Below are 20241 nucleotides of genomic sequence, written 5' to 3' on the forward strand. Positions count from 1 at the left end.
AAAAATAATAATAATAATACTTTCAATTATGTATGAATCTAGTAGATCAATAGTTTCAGTCATTTATATAATTATATATATATTTTATATAAATAGATACATAATAATTTATATAAATAGATAAATAAATAGTATCTAGTTAATGTCAATACAACCAATATCAATATACATAAGCCTACTATACAATAGACTGTTGTTCACATTAAAGACTAAAATTATGTTTACTTGACTAGAATATGCACATTTATGTAAATGTATATGCTTTCTTTTTTCAAAAATACATCTCTTTTCTTAATATTCCATTTTGCTATGTAGAAGTTTATATCTATCTTTTTCATCACCACCACCAGAAAAAAAATGTTGATAGAAAATTTTGAAGATAGTCTTGAATTCTGTTTGTCTTCAGCTTCATACTCATAAATGATCAATCAAATAGACAATCCATCCTTTAAAATAATTCTAACGTTCTCGTATTTCATATTAAGTCAAAATATAATACTTATACTTATAATACTATAATGCTTATAATAATCAGTGATTCAAGTCTGTGGGTGAAGTGCAGAGTGCATTCCTAGCAGCTGTGGCTGATGCAATGCTGTGAGAATACTCCAGCTCCCAGAATCCTCCTGGGCATACCCAGGAAGGGAGCTCACCCACAATAAGGAAGTGGCTCAGTGCCAACCATGCAGCTCCCTGATCTTTTCAGCCATTGGCTATGAAGGACACGCTGTAACACCCTACAGGCTGAACCTGTGTATATAAGCTAGCTTACTTCCTGAATAAAGTGGATCTGCATCACTGAACCTGGTTCCCAGAGTCGGGTCTTTGTGTCTCCATTGTCCTCACCCCCGGCAGGACTTGTCCACAACTGGCACCCAACATCAGGCAGGGACCTAACTGGCATCCAAGGGACGAGTGAGTGACCCTCTGCAATGGGAAACCTTCTTTCTTACTCTCAAGCTGCTCTATTGCAGAGTAGGCGAGTTAAAGTTTGTGAAAAGGATCTCTGTACTTACTGGGAGATTCTCTCTGGTCTCAATCCCTTGATTGAGGACGTGCTGCTCTGGGACCCAGATACTTGGGCCTGAGCTCTCTGACATGTTCAACATGTTCGTTGGGCCAAGGTACATGAGGGACGGGCCTTCCCTCTCGGCCTCACTCTTGCTTTACTGGTAATACACGCCTGCTTAACTGGTGCTCCTGCTGTGGACCCTCCGCTGGTCCCTAAGGTCCTACAGGCTACTCCTCTTTCAGAGGAGCCCCTACCTCCCTATTTGCCCCTCTCCACTGAGGAGGAAAGTAGTTTAGCCTCCAAGTTTGTGGGTGAGCACGCAGAAACGAAACTAGCCAAATTGCTAACTGCTCCCTCAGCTCTGCCACTGGGAAAAGCAGAAGTTGCTGCTTCTGCATTCCCTGCCAGGGCTCAATGCCTCACCCCAGCCTCTCAGATGCCATTTTCTCCAACACGTGTTCCAGCTGCAGACCCATTGGCCAGCCTATATGCCCCCATGTGTCTTTTCTTTCTGTCTGTCTGTCTTGTCTATTTTTCTGTATCTCTCACTCTCTCTCCCCCACCCCTCTCTCTGAAATGATGCTGGAAGGACCCAACCACAGCACAGTGGCAGGGATCACACCCTCTTCTAACGCAAGGGAGAGGTTATGCTTGTGTTTTTCAGCCAATTTGGACCCCAGGAACCCCCCAACCTGCTTGACAGGGTTTCTTGGGCACCCACTAAGTGGTTTAGCCTTCACTCATCCAAAGCCACAGCACTGGCCTTCTCCACACCAACTACGCTTGAGGGGAGGAGGTCCTCAGCACTCCAGAAGAAGACCTTGTGGCCGGCGTTTACGCCTCATCACCTGGGGGGATGTGGAGGCTTTGGGGGGGTGCTAGAGAATTTCCCCTGAAGAGCACCCAGGCCCTGGTGCTCTGTTCTTGCTTATGTGTGCTATAGTAACCGCCAACTCCCAGATGCAGGCAGTGGCAGCCCAGGGCTCGAGCCCAGCAGCACGAGCTGGTATTTTCAGTTTATCTTGGAGGATGAGGGGAATTGGGCCAGAGTTGTGATTCACAGACTCCAGAAGGTAAACGGCGGCAGCTGCAGCAGGAGAATGAACAGAAGCCAGGCTTGTATCACCGAGTGGCCACTGGAAAGGCAAGGGAGTGCCTGCTAAGCCGCTGGTGGGTTTACTGACATTTTGGGACATAGGGGTGAATGCCATCATGCTCTCCAGAGCAGAGATGGAAATGCTGACTGCCATTGCCATGTGCTTCTCTTTGGGACAGTGTAAGACCTGCCAGGATGGCAGGAATGAGGGGGGAGGCTGAAACCTCATGTGCATGGACTGATTTCCTGGACTACGACCCTAGTGAGCACTGGCTCCTTTGTTGGATGGACTTACGGATCTTGGACAATGTAAAATACTCTGATGGGGGTGGGGCACGGCTTTGCTGGAGGCCCTCCTCTGCCCTGGGAAGCTTTCCCCATGACTAAAAGGAAGGCCGAGGACATTTTGTGCTTTTGTCAAAGTGCTCAGAGACTGGTGAAATGCACCTTTGTAATTGTTGAAATTGTATGATTTGTCATGTTGTTGTAATTTGTATAATGTGCCTTGCAACCATATGCAATATGCAGCCCATGGCAAGCCATTCATTCTGTGTTTGGACACTGGGACCTTTGTGGGAAGGGGGCGTGCATAAACCTACGTCCATTTTTTACAATAAAAATGGAACTGTGTTTAACGGCACCTAGAAGGTCTCTGTAACACAATGGGAGGAAAATGACATCCCGATCCCTAGGAGGAATCCCCTATTTAAGACTCCCGTTCTATTTCCTAACTAGTCAAACATTACAGAAGCTTGCCTCATTGTTTAATCCAGCTAATCTGTTAGCATATAGTAAAATAGGTATTATAGTTGTTCTACTAGGGTTCCATGGCATAATGCATAGCATTCAGAAGCTACAACAGCAAGCTGTCATTCATCAAGTCCAATTGGCCTTAATTAAAAGAGAAGGGGGAGATGTGGGTGGAACACAGAGCACAATCCTAGCAGCTGTGGCTGATGCAGTGCTGTGAGAATACTCCAGCTCCCAGAAGCCTCCCGGGCATACCCAGGAAGGAAGCTCCCCTGCTATAAGGAAATGATTTAGTGTCAATCACGCAGCTCCCTGATTTTTTCAGCCTTTCACTTTGAAGAACATGCTGTAACACCCTATAGGCTGAACCTGTGTATATAATCTAGCTTACTTCCTGAATAAAGTGAATCTGCATTACTGAACCTGGTTCCTGGAGTCAGGTTTTTGTGTCTCCATCCTCCTCACCTCCAGCAGGACTTGTCCACACAAGTCATATCTTTAAATTTTTATATGAGAAATCATGATTTTTAAGCTATTTTCAGAACTATAGTATGTCCAAAATCCAAGCATCATAGAACAAATGTTAACAAAAAATCAACTTAAAAGTTTTTTCTAGCAAGCCAATATGAAAGATATCATTTACCTTATGAAACATAGAGTACTACTTCTATATAAATGTTAATTTTTTTTTAAAAAAAAACCTGATTTTGAATTACAATACAATATACCTGGGATGTATAAAAATTTATATATGTTAACTGAACATCTATTACAAATAAGTTAAGGTGAACAAGCTTTAATAGATTTAGTACATTAAATTTATTAATATATTATGCTTGTATATTTCATAAAAGGAAGGAAAATATAGTATGGTGTTAACTTCCTGGTAACACAATATCAAAGCAATTGATTTCTTAATATAAATGTAAACAGTGATTTCAGACTTAACTCTTGTTTTAACTGTCACAATGAGAAAATATTCCTTTTGTAATGTAATAGGATTTTAACAAATATAATTAGAAATAAATTGGGTAATTCAGCAATAAAGTAGCAAAACAAATTATTTGACATTTTTTCATCTTTTCTATCTCATCTCTTATAATAACACCTTCAAAAAGTATTTATCCTTCAATTACTTACTTCTGCTCTTTTTTATATTGATTTTAATTTATTGTGTTTACATAGATTCCAGTGTCCCACCGAATATATCCACCCTTCCTCCTTGCTCCCCTCAACATTCCCCTCACCCCAACACTCTCCCCGCTTCCCTCCAGAATTTTCTTTTCTGCTCTCTATAATGCTGGGTTATGTGTATATAATTTCACTGATCTCTTTCCCTTCTCTGATCCCATCATCTCATCCCTTATCCTTTGTCCAGTTTCCCTCTGGTCCCTTTGTCCCACTTCTGTCTCTATTCTGTTCCTCAGTTCATATTGTCCATTGAATTCCTCAAATGAGTGAGGTCATATGATATTTTTCTTTCTCTGACTGGCTTATTTCACTTAACATAATAGTTTCCAGGTCCATCCATGTTGATGCAAAAGGTAAGATTTCCTTCTTTTTCATGGCCCCATAGTATTCCATTGTGTATATGCACCACTGCTTTTTAATCCACTCATCCACTGACAGACACTTGGGCTGTTTCCAGATCCTGGCTATTGTAAACAATGCTGACATAAACATGGGGGTGCATTTCTTCTTCTGAATCAGTGATGTGGTGTTCTTGGGATATATGCTTAAGAGTGGGATGGCTGGGTCAAAAGGCAGTTCCATTGTTAATTTTTTTGAGGAATCTCCACACTGTTTTCCACAGTGGCTGCACCAGTCTGCATTCCCACCAGCAGTGCAGGAGTGTTCCCTTTTCTCCACATCCTTGCAGCAGTTATTCTGTGTTGTTGGGTTCTGCCCCCTATGGACCTGTGGGCTGCACCTCTGGACTCTGCCTCTGCAGGTATGTGGGACGCCTCTTTGGGCTCTAACCCTCTCCTTTGCAGCATGGATCACTGGGTTCCGCCCTCTGCCGTGTTGTAGGCTGCCTCTCCAGGTTCTTCCCCCTGCAGAAGTGTGGAAAGCCTCTCTGGATTGGGCCCCTCACTGATGCTACAGTGGCTGCCTGGCTCTGCCCCCTACGGGTATGTGGCACCCCTTACCAGGCTCGACCTCCCCTTGGGTGCGCATAAGTCATCACCCCACTGAGGTCTGCCCTGTGCCAGTGTAGGGGACATCTTTTCCCGCAAGGTTCCACTCTTGTGGGTGTGCGGGAGGCCTCTGTGCTCTGCCACCCAGTGCTGCTGTGTGGCCTGCCTTGCTGGGCTCTATCCCCAACTGCCCTGTGGGCTAAGCACCTCAGCCACTGCCACAGCCAGGCCTCCTGCCCTTCGTAGGGTACTCAGCAAGTTGGGGGGACTGTGTAGCCCAGACCTAAGCACTCAAATCTTGTGTTCCTCATTCGTCCCCTGCTTCTGAGTGACTCTTTGCACTGACTGGAGAAGAAGAGCCTCTGTTGGGTGGGGTAATTGCTTCCCTTTACTGGCTTTGTTCTCCCAGGAAGAATGAGCACTTTAGGTTTGGGGAGTTACCCAGTACAGGGTTCACTGTGGCTGTCCCCCACAGTTTCTCCCTGTGCCCCAAAGACTCTCTTCTCACAACTTCAGTCCTCTCAGCGCTCCCCACTCCCAGAACCTTGGGTAAGTGGCTGTGAATGAGGTTTTCTGTGTGGTCCCTTTAAAATGGAGCCTAGGTCTGAGAGTAGTTCTGTCTCCCTCTTGCAAATAGTAACCCGGCTCTTCTTTCAGCTAACTACTATATGTAGGCCTCCTCTAGTCTCTGCGGCTCCAGGCTGGGGCTCTGGTTCTAAGGCTTGGGTCCACAACCCTTTGGGAAACCCACCCAGCCATGAGAGATCCTCCAGGCTGCCACTCACTCATGGGAGCAGGGCAGCCCTTTCCGCATCTCTGCCTTCCCTACCAGCTCAGTATGGTTCCCTTGATGATGCTTGGTTATTGATTCCTCTTAGTTTAGTCCAAGTTTGTTTTTCAAGATAATTGTTCTTTAAGTTAAGTTGTAATCCACTTTGGTTCTAGGAGGTGGGAGTTGTAATGTCCTCCTACTCCATCGCCATTTTCCCTCCCCCTTACTTCTGTTCTTTCATGCTGTACTCTACCAAATCTGAATCTAAAGATTATTGTCAATTCTAGGTGAAGTTTTTCGTCATCCTATGACTTTTATTAGCAACAATGAGCAGAGAGGTTTTGTTCACTATTCTATGAAATGTGATAGTAGTTGAATAAAAAATATAGTAATTGAATAAAAAGATAATGAATGTACTAAGTATGCATACTTGATTTAATAAGATATATATTAAGTATATGACATAAAAATAAAGATAAAAACAATTATTCATAGCTTATGAGGAACACATTTATGGCAAAATGCTATGTTTTGTTCACACTGTTATTTTCTATCTCTTACTAGAACCTGACATGTGTCTTATTTTGTTGACTTCATCATTCAACATAGAACATTCATCTCAGCAATCTATCTTTTGAATTGTGAAGAGAGTAAAAATAATTCTGGACCAAGACAGACAATGGTATAGTATTTTTTTAAATTTAGGAACAACACAACCTGATATAAAAATCCCAAGGAAGAATTGCACTTTGGAGTTGAGTGATAGCAGAGATACTAAGAAAATAAGAAGACTGATAGCAAATTAAGGAAAGAAAGATGACATTCGGGTTGAGAAATTAGAAAACATTACAAAATTCACCTTGGGAGTAATGTGCTTATTGACCATTTTGGCAGTAAAATTGAAAACAGCACGTAAAAAGTCAGAGGCAGTAGATAAAATGTTTCATTCAATTCCTGAGAATATCTCAATTAACAAGTGCTTTTCTTCTGGGAAAATGAAAACAGGAGGAAATCTTAGCATAAACAACCACTATGCTTCTAAGTTAGTAGAGGTCTTGTTTACTGACTTGACCATAGAGAAAAATAAAACTTTATTGGCAGAAGTTATTATATATCCCGTTCAATTCATAATTTATTTTTTTAAAAAGAAAGCTATAATACACAGCAGGCAAGCTATTTGCTCAAGTCAAGTGAAACTAGTACCCATATCAACTGACATCTAGTGAGATGATCTTTCCAAGATTTGACAGTAGACTCCTTTAACACTGTTTATTTAGACTTCCAGCTTTAATACATTATGGTAGGGAAGAAAAAGACAGCTATGAAAAGTTGCCCATGAAGGAAGTGCAAGGTGGCCTGGGAAGGATGTGGGAGGATTTCAATAATGATGGCAAAATGATGTCATATAAACCTTTCAACAAATAAAAATTATAAAACTTAGACATGAAATGTTTCCTTAAAGAAAAAAAAAACACACAACTATTTAAAGGCAGTAAAACATACCCAAGGGCAAACAAAAGGCATGGGAAATTGTATTCTTGAAAAATTGTCCTTACAAAGGGTAAGAAATTCCTGAGAATGCACCCTAAGACCACATATAGAGAAGAGAAAATGCAGCCTAAACAGCTCAAAAATGTGAAAGAAAGAGTTTAGGAGAGGAGCAACTGAGAATTGAAAAGACAGATCTTACAGGAGGAGTAGGGAAGTCCTGAGATCTAATATCTGCATATTAAGATCTGCAGAAATCCCTGACTGATAATTAAACTACAGACATCCAAAACAGACTTCTGGGTGTCTTGCAAATAAAGCAGGGAAAGACCAAAGAGAACTGTAGTGAGGAAAGCAGATTCACCAGGTGAGGAGATCTGGGAGTTTATTTGTTTGTTTGTCTGTTTTTTTATTTTTAACTAAATGCTCTCTTTGACTCATAAGCCAAAGGGGCAAGAGAAACACTTACTGATTTGAAACATCAGAGAAAGGAGCCTGACACTGGAAAACATCTGGAAATTTGAGAAAGAACCTGTAAAAGCAGAGTAGCCATGATATGTGAGGTTGAAAATATGAAAATATAGTTTGCCCAATCTTCAGCTTATCACCATGTAGCCACAGTGAAGGCTCTCAGGGGACTGGCCTAAAAAAAAGCAGCAACAGCTATTGTAAGAAAGGAGTTATCGCCTGACCTGTGGTGGCATAGTGGATAAAGCCTCACTCGACCTGGAAATGCTGAGGTTGCCGGTTCAAAACCCTGGGCTTGCCTGGTCAAGGCACATATGGGAGTTGAAGCTTCCTGCTCCTCCCCCTTCTCTCCCTCTCTCTCTCTCTCTCTCTCCTCTAAAATGAATAAATAAATAAAAATAATTTTTTTTAAAAAAAGAAAGGAGTTATCAACTACCATATTTCACAGGAAACAGTGAGGTTAAGTTTGAATTTAAAAATAATTAACTGAGTACTTTAACAACAACTGTAACAAAATTTCCAAAGCGACACAACAGAATCCAGAGTTGCAACAATATGCCCAGTTTTCACCAAATATTACTACACATGCAAAAAGGAAAAAAAAAAAGAGAAAAATGTAATTTATAATCTGGATAAAAAGACAAATCAGTGTGAACTCACTCTGGGTGGTGAGATAATGGAGCTTACAAACAGGTACTTTAGAGCTGCTATTATATGTTCATAGAACTAAAAATATATATTTTCAAAGAACTAAAAAAAGTGATCTAAGAGAATAAAAAGAAATGATATCTCAGACAAATGATAACTATTAAAAATGAAAATTCTAGAATATAAAAGTTGAAATAAAAATTACTAAATGTGACCAACAGCAGATTGAAAGTGGCAAAAAAAAAAAATTGATGAAATGTATAGGAAGATCAGAAGGAATTGTCCAATGCCTAAAATAGAGAGAAAAATACTGAAGAGCAAGAATAATAAATGGACCTCAGACTTTTCTAGGGTAATACAAAGCAGCATAAACACATGTAATTACAGTTCTAAGAGAAGAGAGAGATGGATATGAAAAAAATGTTTGAAAAAATAATGGTTAAACACCTCAAGGATTGGTGGACAATATTAACTTTCCGATCTAAGAATCTCAAACACACACACATACACGCATGTGTGCACAAGGTAAATATAAGGAAAACATTAGATTCAAACTGCTGAAAATGGAAAAAAAAAGAAGAAAGGAATTGAAAACAGCTGAAACACCCCTACACAGAGAATGTATAGGAACAATGATACAATTAGTAGCTGGCTTTTTAATCATAATAAAAGGAGGCCTAAAACTATATTCAAAGAAAATTTATCTTTTAAAAACAAGGGAAATACAAATATTTAAGATAAATTAACCATGAGGAAATTAATCTCCACCTTATCTATTCTAAAAAAGAAAAGAAAAAAGAATGCTAAAGAAAGTTCTTTAAGACAAAAGAGTAGTTTTCTGACTCTAAGAGAATAAAGTTACAAATAAATATAATACAGCATTCAGAAAAGCCCCAAAGATTTATCAATTGAACACATTACTTCTGCACAATCCATGGGTCAAAGAAGAAATCCCTAGAGAAGTTAAAAATTAATTCAAACTGAATAATAACACAGCAAAACAAAACCTATGGAATTTAACTTAAACAGAAAGTTTAAATGTTTCTATTACAGAAGAAAGGCCTAAAACCAAAAACCTAAGTGTCAACTTTAGGATGACAGAAAATAAGAACAAATTAAATCAAAATTGAAGGGAGGAAGGAAGGAAGGAAGGAAGGAAGGAAGGAAGGAAGGAAGGAAGGAAGGAAGGAAGGAAGGAAGGAAGGAATGAGAGGGAGGGAGGGAGGGAGGGAGGGAGGAAATGATAATTGCTAAGTCCAACATGTAGTTCACTTCAGAGTTTCTATCTATTGATCTGTTGGTAATTATTTCATTGAAGTTTTCACATAGTGTCCTAGTCTTTTGTATATTGAGTATTTTGGAATGATATCCTGAACATTTGAGTATTATATTATGAGAGGCTGAATCCAGTAACAATCTACTGAAGAATACTGATTTGCTGTTGTGGTAGTGATTATTTCTTTCCTTCTTTTCCTTTCTTTTCCAAGTGAGGGAAGGGGAGTTAGAGAGACAGATTCCCACACGTGCCCCAACCTGGGATGCACTTGGCAATCCCTGTCTGGGGCCATGCTCACAATTGAACTATTTTTAGTGCCTTAGACAGGCTCCACAGAATCATCCTCAGCACCAGGGGTCAATGCACTCCAACCAATCAAGGCATGACTGAAGGAGGAGAAGAGAGAGAGAGAGAGAGAGAAGGAGGAGGGGTGGAGAAGTAGATGGTCACTTCTTCTATGTGCCCTGACTGAGAATCGGACCCAGGACTTCCACACACTGGGCCATCATTCTACAACTGAGACAACTGGCCAGGGTTGATAGTTGCTTCAAAAAGGCACTTAATCTAGTTAGGTTGAAGTTTGAACTTGTCTTCTTTTTTATGGTTACAGTTCCAATGTCACCTAAGTTTTCAAAGCCTTTGCTATGTTGCTTTTGGTTTTTCCCACATATGCACAGCTCAGGGCTGAGCAGGGCTCTTATGTAAATTCACAAGCAGAATCAGAGCTTCTTCACCTTCAGTTCCTCCTCTTGCAATTTCCTTCATTTTCTCTAACTCCCATGGCTCCTTTTTCCTAATTCTCTAGCTTGAAAATAGTTTTGTTTTGTTTTTCTTTTTTGGAATTTTAGCTATTTGCACCGCTGCAGCTATGCACAACGGGGGCTGCCCTTGGAGCAGACAGGGCCCCGTTTCCTGTTCTTCTGGCCTCTGCCAGGAAGGCAGCGTTCCTCTCTGAAATCTGCTGCCTCCATCTCGTGTCCAGTTTCACCCTGAAGCCGCCTTGGATTAAGGCGTAAAGTAAAGGAAATGATCAGAAAACTCACTCTGTAAGGGTCATTTTCAAGTTTTATCTTCCTTCCTCATTTTATTTACTATTGTTAATTTTCAGAGTTATCAGGAATTGTTGTTTGTGTTTTGTATTTTGTCCAGAGTGTTTGGTTGTAATTAGTGAGAAAGGTAAACTGTAGTGGGCTTATTTCATTTTCATGATGAGTAGTAGTCTATGAGTAATTTTGTTCATCACCCATTCCTTTTTCATATTTTCTATAAGCATGAAAATTACTTGTATATTTATAAATGAATATAAAACAATATGATAGCCTATGCTTTACATTTTCTAAAACTGTTTAGGATAACAATATATATATTTTTAAAGATTTTATTTATTTATTTTAGAGAAGAGAGAGAGGGAGAGGGAGAGGGAAAGAGAGAGAGAGAGAGAGAGAGAGAGAGAGAAAGGAGGAGGAGCAGGAAGGACCAACTCCCATATGTGCCTTGACCAGGCAAGCCCAGGGTTTTGAACCGGCAACCTCAGCATTCCAGATTGATCCTTTATCCACTGCGCCACCACAGGTCAGGCTATTTTTAAGAGAATGTCAGCCCATCATAATTGAAAGAAATGGAATTCAGTAACTCGTGTTACTCATGTTCTTTGTTGTTGTTTATACAAATTGTCCTTATTAGAATGCCTGCTTGTTGCCAGAAACTGTACCTTACTCATCTCCATTTCTGTTCGCCACGCTTAGCATTACATATAACCTATAGTAAATATTAAATTTGAATGTTTTATGTGTTGCTATCATAGTTCAGAAATTCCTCTGTTACTAGAAAGAGACTTGTCTACAAAGCAAAACCCTCTCTGGCTCTTTAATATAATAGTTGACAATATACATTTTCTACATTCTTTCACACCTACCTGTCACTATTTAATTCAAAATTCTCTACTGAGTTAGAAAGAGAGGAACTGAGTTGAAAACAAAAGACTCAAAATAATAATTACAGCACCTTTAAGAACTGATTCTGTCAATGTGATATCAAATATACTTAAAAAAAATTTTTAGAAAGAAAACAGCCATACTCATATTATTACTGAACCTTCTTAAGAACCTTCCTAAAATAAGAGATTATGTCTCTCTTGACTTGAGAAAACAAATTATTAATGTCCATAGACAAATTAAATTGAAGATATTGGTCATTTGGAGTAAATTTTAACATATTGAATAAATGATATAATTATATGTTTGTATAATTAGTTCCATATCATATGTTTAGACTACTTTTGAGAAAGTATTCATTTAATTGAAAGTAATTCTTTTAAAAAAACAATAATTTTTGAAAGGATGAATTTATTATTTGATTCTTGGTTATTTAATTCATATAAAGAACAAAATAATTTAGAAATCATGTTCTGAACTCAGAAACTTGAATTAGTCATGAGTTACCAATATTTTGTAGTATAGAGAATAGTAATCTTACCACTATCATTCACTGTTTTAATAAAATCAGTTTTTAAATAATATATAATTAATATTAAAGTTATAAATAATTTTTAAAAATGATGACCCCAAATTTTATCACATTAACACAAATATGAACATTTGTACTTTATTGCAATTATTTTTTCCTGGGTATCTACTTCTCACTTAACCTTAAGCAATCTGCACACAATTTATATCACACTTTTTTTCCTAAGCTATACCATAATGCAACCTTGTTTTCATAACCTTAACTTTAACTAGTACCTCATATGCCAAGAAAAGGTGGCACCATGGTTAGTATTGCAAATAATTTTTGTTTAAATAGACTGCCAAGTTTTTGCTTAATGAAATGATACTATAATAAAAATTTGTATCTATGTTGATTTCCCTTTTAAATAATTTTCTTGGGATTTTCAGATGTGGAATTGATGTTTAAAAATTAACATTATTTTTTATATTTTTTGAAAAATATCTCTTACTATTCCAAATGTTGCCTTTTATCAATAATGCATAAAGTTAGTTTACTTATTTTATTTTTAAAATCATTGAGTGGTATTTTTTGAAGGTGATTAACTCAATAAATAATAAATGGCATCTCACTGTTATCACATCATACATTTCATTTACTAATTTGGTTTTTTTCTATTATTAATTGTATTATCTTTTGAAAATTTTTTTTGTTCCCTTTGTTGTTAGGAATGAGCTCTTTATATATCCTTCTGATGTTAAGCAACAAAGAAGTATTTATATAATCATTTTTTAATAATCAAATGAACAACTTTCTAAAACCCTGTTAGTGTTATTTTCAGCAACCTTACTTTTTGCTTAAAGAAACCAGCTTTTTATAAATTTAACTGCTGAACATAAGTTGAGCACATAGTGGAGACAAAACACTTTATGTTCATATTCTCATTTAATTATTTTTGTCAGCCCTGTGAAGTGGATACTGTTATGAGTACCAATTTAGAGGTGACAGAGAGAAGTTTAGAGAGAATAAATTACCAAAGGTCATACAGCTAGTTAGTGCTGAGGCCGAAACTAGATCCACACGCCACGTACTGTAACCCCTATCAACCACCAAATATAGCAAGTATTTCTAAAAACAACCTGCTACATGGAAGCTGTCAGAGAATGACTTGATTCATACCATTGCATTTCTGAGCTTTAGCCTTGTGACCAAAAACAAAACAAAACAAAAACAAACACCCAAAACATGGTGTAAAGATTACCTCTCAACACAATTGGGGAGCTGGAATTATATTTTCATCGTTATATGAGTGAATAGACAAAAGGGACTGTGTTGGAGTAAGAATTGGGCCTTCCATTAACCTTCAGTCTTCCATTAATCCACGGAGTGACCACAGATTATTTAAGTTCTCAGAGTGATGCCTGACCAGGCAGTGGCGCAGTGGGTAGAGTGTTGACTTGGAATGCTGAGGACCCAGGTACAAAACCCCAAGGTCACAGGCTTGAGTGTGGGGGATGCGGGGTTGAGAGTGGGATCATAGAAATGACCCCATGGTCACTGGCTTGAAGCCCAAGGTCACTGGCTTGATCAAGGGGTCACTGGCTTGTCGGCAGACCCCCCGCTCCCGCAGTCAAGGCACATATGAGAAAGCAATCAGTGAACAACTAAAGTGACGCAACAGCACATTGATGCTTCTCATCTCTCCCTTCCTGTCTGTACCCCCCAAACAAACAAACAAATAAATAAATATGAAAATAAAAATAAGTTCTCAGAGTAACAATGTCCTTATTTTAAAAACAACATTGGTGAAGCTTTCTTTGGATTAAATGAGGTTATCTATGTAATGCACCTGACAGAGAGCTTGGTACATAACAGGTACTCAATACATAGTTGTTATTTTTTGTTTGATTTCCGAGGCTTGATTTGGATATGTACTGTTCCAATGCCTCCAAATGATTTGCTCAGGCTATATCATTCCTGAGAATTACTAAACTACTTAATTCTTGCCAAGACTTTAATTGGAAGAAAATAATCTATTTTAGAACTTCTAACAAGTATTTATTTGTTGGAAACTTTTCAGTATAGATTAAATTACTTTTAGTACATCTCTGAACAATTACATGTCCTCCAAAATCTCTGTACCTTGACTGTCTTCATTGTATAAATTCCTAAAATAGGCTTAAATAATTGATTGAGGAAAGGAATAAAGAACCTCATACCATTAACAAAATTGCATTTTGACTTCCACAAGCCTAATTACCTTCTTGAAAAGTACTCTTCCATCCTCTTTGGCTGTTGCCTCTCAAAACAGCTACAGCCTTGATTTTCCTTTCTGCTCATTACCTGTACCTATCTTCAAAGTTGGTATGAACAGGGAACTTTTATTTTTTAATTCAACGGCTGTCTAGGTACAATTTTGGGTTATCACTACTTCATTGGAAGCAATTTGGTTTGTAGAGTTCTTCATAATATAATTGCTCATAATTTCATGATTTGTTATAAGAAAATGCCATTGAAATATATTTTTATGTTACTGTCTTTCTTGTTCATATTCTACTGCTTTATGCAGGTGGATTATAAACCATTTGGTTTTTTTCACATAATCACAATCTTTCCCTTCTCTCAATCTAAATTTACTGCACTTGTTACTTTCAAGAAAAATATAATTTCCAAAATGTTCCACACTTAAGAGCTAGAATGTCTAGCTAAGAGATGGTGGAAAGAATACATGAGGTATATAGAGAATAAGTGGGTTAACTGGATATATTTAAGGCTGACTTTTGAATGACACAAAAATTTTATTTAAAAATGATTTGCAATGCCTCCTATTATAATTATTGCCTGTTTGGGTTTTAACAATCCAATGCTCACCTAATTAAAATGGCAATGCTAATTCTTATTCAGCCTGTTTGGTATTTCTATTCCTACTGTAATGGATAAATCATTTGGAGGACATAACCTTTAATAGCCTTTAACAAGACCTCAAACTGTAATCTGTCAAAATTATTCTCTAAATACTGTTCTTCCTTCTGCTTCTGCTGAACATTTACATAGCAATGATATGTTAATAACTCCTAAGAGAATTGGCTGGGTTTTATTATACTCTAGAAGGAAGAGTGATTTCTCCAAGAGTCCAAGGTTTAAATTGGATAATGTACCCAAGTACCTCAACCTCAGACACTTTCGTAAGACCTACACCCAATATTTTATTTGAATATTGAAACTGATGATGGCACATATACACACACCAGGCAGTCAGAAGAGGGTCATTACATACTGAGGCTTTTTGGGAGAGGACTGTGTCTCCCAAGCAGGTCCAAAGTGATTTGAGAAAGTAAGGAAAGGAGACGAGCTTCGGGTTCTTATGGGAGTTGGTGTTGAGCAAGGCTATAGGGGAATGTCAGTGTATGATTTGAACTTCCTGATGGAGCCAAAAGAGAGAGTGTCAGGCTTTCTTATATGTTTTCCTAGACGTGGGGGAAAGGAGGGAAAGGAGGAAAGAGACTTAAAAGCTGTCAGTAGGCAAGCATTAGAAAATGAAGTCAGATTCTTACTACAATATTACACCTGTATAAACATCTGGCACAGACTTGAGTGTACCTAACTGCACATGCTGCCTCCTTTACTCTCTCTTCCATAAGATTTCCATGCACTACAAAATTTAAATTCCTGTAATCATCCCTGGTTCGTAATTCCTGCTCCTTGTGTACTGACATGTAACTCATCCCCCAACGCTGTTTGTGTCTTTGTCCTTGGGTTGATCTAGATGTAGAATTTAGTCCTTCTGCATGACTGAAGCACCTATGGGAAAAGCGCTCCAATACGTAAGACATTTGCATTTGTGGCATAGTGTTCTAAAAGTTTCATAACTGAAGGGAGGAGAGCAACCAAGAGATTACTACGCCATGGAGAGGAATTTGATATGCCTCTTAAAAGGCAGAAGTGCCTGCATAGGTTTGGTTTTTACATAACTAGTAGATATTTTCCTATGACATAGAGAAGAAGCTATCCCTTTGATTAAATGAGATTATAAATCTAAGTGAGTAAGCGCACATGCATGCACTTGTGTTCACTTGCGCATGAACACATACACACCTCCACGCATGCAGACAAATGCTGACATGAGGTTTGCTGTCTTGTTGGTTGCCTTAGTGATAAATGAAGAAACATGTCTAAGACTCAGAAAAGTCAGAAATTCTGACAGTCACCCTGAAAAATGAAACCAAAGGTCACAAAAGACCACTTTAAATTAAATTTTCTTAGTTGTATAAAATTCATAAAGTAGAGTTCTTACAGAAAGTATACAAATTCTCTTTTCCTCTAAACTTTTTTTCCACTGAAAATATATCTCCAAAAACAAAAAAAAAAAACCAACTACAAATATTTTTGTTTACGCCTAAGATATAGAGTCATATCTTACTTTCCCTAATGAAATGTGAGACTGAGAGGCAAATGATTTTAACTACAGTGTCAACTTGGGATCATGAGTTGAATTTATTTGTAAACATTAAGCCTCCGATGATGTCCACAATGTAATGATGTCATTGCTGAGCACTTACCAAGAGTGACAGGTTTGGAAGCCACAGACTGTGCCTCTTCCTGCCTTAGTCTTCCTCCTGACAAGAGCCTACTGAAAAGGACAATTTGATAAATGTACTTGCTTGTGCTTGGTCTTGGTCAGATAAATAATTTGGATGATTCAAATATATACTTTAAGGTTTATTTTTGCCAAATTTTAGAATGCATGGTTTTACAAACAACTTACCTATCTTATATGGAAGCAAATAAGTATTTTGTATAAGGAAGGAATACCATGGGACTAGAAAATATTCAAGATCAAGATGAACCTGCCTCACCCAAAATTACTAAAATATTAGTAGGTGATTATATAAGAATAGAGTTACAAACATTAGTTTTACATATGTTAAATACAAAAATAAAAAATATTATCTTGAGTTTAAATTATTGTATATTTCTGATTCACAATGGGCCTATTTTCTTTTTCATTAATTATTCTTTTTAAGTCATTTTTTCAGTTGATTCAATTCAAATGTCTTGAAGTGGTCTCTTGGAGAATGCTCAAGGATTCAAAGGACTCAAGAAATCTTTGTAATTAATCATTTCAGCTACTCTATCCCTAAAATAGACAATACTTCTTGATATGTCCTATCCTTTATCCAACTAATGCTGTGTAAACCAGCTGCACAATTTCTATAAATGTGTTTGTGGGTTTAAATAAACCTGAACAAATTTATATTAAAAATAATAAAATAGTTATAATCAGGCTAACTAAAATTTGAAATGGAAAAATGTCAGTTATATTTATTTTGAGAATCTCAAGGTTTTCTCAAGATCTCTGTGGTAAGAAAAATCTCATTTGAATTCTTGGTTAATTATTAATGTTCTATTTGGCAAAGCACTTTTCCTCTCTGTCCTTTAGTCTTATTATTTTCCACCTGGAGATAAAAATACCTACCTTAGTAGGCTAGTTGTGAGAATGAATTTAAATAGAATAATTTTCAGAGAAAAGCAGAGCACTGTGCCTAGTTCACAGTGGCTCCTAATACCTAGCAGCTATTATTGTTATGACACTATTACATTTTCTGGCTGATACTAAAACTATGGGTCATTTTTTCTTCACTTCTAAAAATATATATTCTTTTGAACTGATATGTCATCTTGATAGCAAGAAGACCTTTAAGTCTGTTTGGTTTGTATGTGTCTCATGTGTAGCCTTTATACATACAATATTTTCTTTCTCTCTTTGTTTTAATGCTTAGGTACACATGATACAAAGAGACGGTCACAAAGTACACAAATAAGTAAATAAAGTAATATTTCTTCCTGTTCTGAGGATGTTTCTTTTTCAGGAAATGCAATATTTTATAGAGAATTTGTTACATATAAGTTACAGAACTTTTATCCTAAGATATATGCCAAATACAATTGAGTCTAAGTAAGTTTCCCAGGCTCTGGCCGATTTGCTCAGTGGTAGAGCATTGGGCCAGTGTGTGGATGTCCTGGATTCAATTACTGGTCAGGGCACACAGGAGAAGCACCCATCTGCTTCTCCACTCCTCCCCCTCTCACTTATTTTCTCTCTCTCTTTCCCTCCCCCAGCAAGGGCTTGATTGAAGCGAGTTGACCCCAAGCACTGAGGATGACTTCACAGCCTCCATCTCAGGCACCAAGAAGAGCTCGGTTGCTGAGCAACAGAGCAACACACCCTAGTGTGCCTGCCAGGTGGATCCTAGTCCGGGCACATGTGGGAGTCTGTCTCTGCCTCCCCTCCTCTTATTGAATAAAAACATTAAAAAATTTTAAAAAGTGTCCCTCTTACAAAAGTCTCTGCAAATGTTTAACCTGCAAATGTGACTGAGCTTTTTCTTACAACCTGACCAGTTTCTAGACCAATTTTAATATACTAATGTCATGGTGGGAAAATAATTTGAGATTTGTGGCAGGGGTTTGTGGCTAAGAGATATGAGTGCTCTTGCTCAGCAGAGAGTCATTAGAAAGCCAGGAGAGATCTACCAGGAAACTTCTTATATTTTGATTCAACCTACCATCAGTGTTTAAGACAGAATAATTTAGGAAGTGACCAGTTATCAGCAAGAAATAGTTTTTCTTATTTCCATCAGCTCCAGATCAGATAAAACTTCTGTAAATCGAGGAGGAGGATTGAGATTATTTTGACATTGGGTATTTTCTATGCCTTGCTTCCCCCCTTCACCCCAGGATGGATCTGGATGGACTTTGGAATAGCCATAGAATTTCTCACAATTGTTTGCAGAAAATTTAAGAGCTGAGAAGCCCTAGAATCACCAGTCTATCTTGGATTCTAATGATTGTCAGCTGTGCCAGTGTCCTTACCCCAAATTGTGTGAAAGCCAGAGTCAAGAAGTCAGTGAGGAATGTTAGAAGGGTGTGAGAACAGCCAGGATTTATTTTCAGTGTCTGAGAGAAAGGGTGCAGAATTGGAATCAGATAGTATGTATCCTTTTTTTGGATTGGCTTCTTTCCCTTAGTGATATACATTTAAATATCCTTTTTGTCTTTTCATGGTTTAATAGTTAATTTCTTTTTGTCATTGAAAAATATCCCTTTCTCTGGATATATCATAGTTTATTCACCCAATAGCCTACTGAAGGACATTTGGTTGCTTCCAAGTTTGGAAAATTATGTATTAAAGCTGCTATAAACATCAGTGTGCAGGTTTTTGCTTGGATTTAAGTTTTTACTGCATTTGAGTAAATACCAAGGGGCACAGTTGACAAAACATGCTAAGTGTATGGTTAGTTTTGTAAGAAACCACTAATGTGTCTCCCAAAGTGGTGGTACCATTTTGCATGCCCATCAGCAATGAATGAGAGTTCCTGTTGCTCCACATCCCCCCTAACACTTGGCATTGTCACTGTTGTTTTTGATTTAGGGAATTCTAGTAGGTGTATAGTGGTATCTCATTGCTTCTGTAATTTGATTTTCTGGATAGCATATAATGTGGAATATCTTTTCATACACTTATTTGCCATCTATATCTCTTCTTTATGAGGTGTGTGTAAGGTTTTTGCCTCATTTTTTATTAGGTTATTTGTTTTCATATCATTGAGTTTTAAGAACTCATTGTATATTTGGATTACAGTTCTTTTTCAGATGTTTCTTTTGCAATGTTTTCTTCTAGTCTGTGGTTTGTCTTCTATTGGCATTGTTTTTCACTAAACAAAAACAAAATATGATCCAAAAACACACAACATGATATGCAGAACAGACAACTGCTTTAAATGCCTGCTCCAACATATTCTCTTTCAAAGGACAGAGCAAATTCTGGGTTAATGCCAAACATTGGTGAGATATTAGTTTTAAAAAAATTGACTCACTTATTTTCCCATTTAAAATATAAATACCACTACTCAATTTCAACTTTTTTTGTATACTTCTTTATTACTTCTAATGAGATAAATGGCTATAGTTATAGTAAATATTTTGAGCACTTACCAGGTTCCCCAACTGTAGTATTTATTTCACACAATCTTCTTAACAATCCTATAAGATGTTGCTGTCATTTTACTTTCCTTTTCAGATGAACAAACTGATGCACAAGGATATTAATTTATTTAATAGATCATCATCTAATAATTGGAAAGCAAG

At 37.6% G+C, this 20241-nt stretch overlaps 1 long non-coding RNA gene across 1 annotated transcript; it reads left to right on the top strand.

The window, feature by feature from the left end:
* Window positions 1-797: 797 nt before the first annotated feature.
* Window positions 798-18376, top strand: LOC136323109 (uncharacterized). Its single transcript, XR_010728915.1, has 4 exons — window positions 798-915; window positions 4672-4809; window positions 6333-6450; window positions 18214-18376. It is a non-coding gene; the product is annotated as an uncharacterized lncRNA (long non-coding RNA).
* Window positions 18377-20241: the final 1865 nt, after the last annotated feature.

Source organism: Saccopteryx bilineata, chromosome 2 (assembly GCF_036850765.1).
Source record: "Saccopteryx bilineata isolate mSacBil1 chromosome 2, mSacBil1_pri_phased_curated, whole genome shotgun sequence".
In the NCBI taxonomy this organism is placed as follows: domain Eukaryota; kingdom Metazoa; phylum Chordata; class Mammalia; order Chiroptera; family Emballonuridae; genus Saccopteryx; species Saccopteryx bilineata.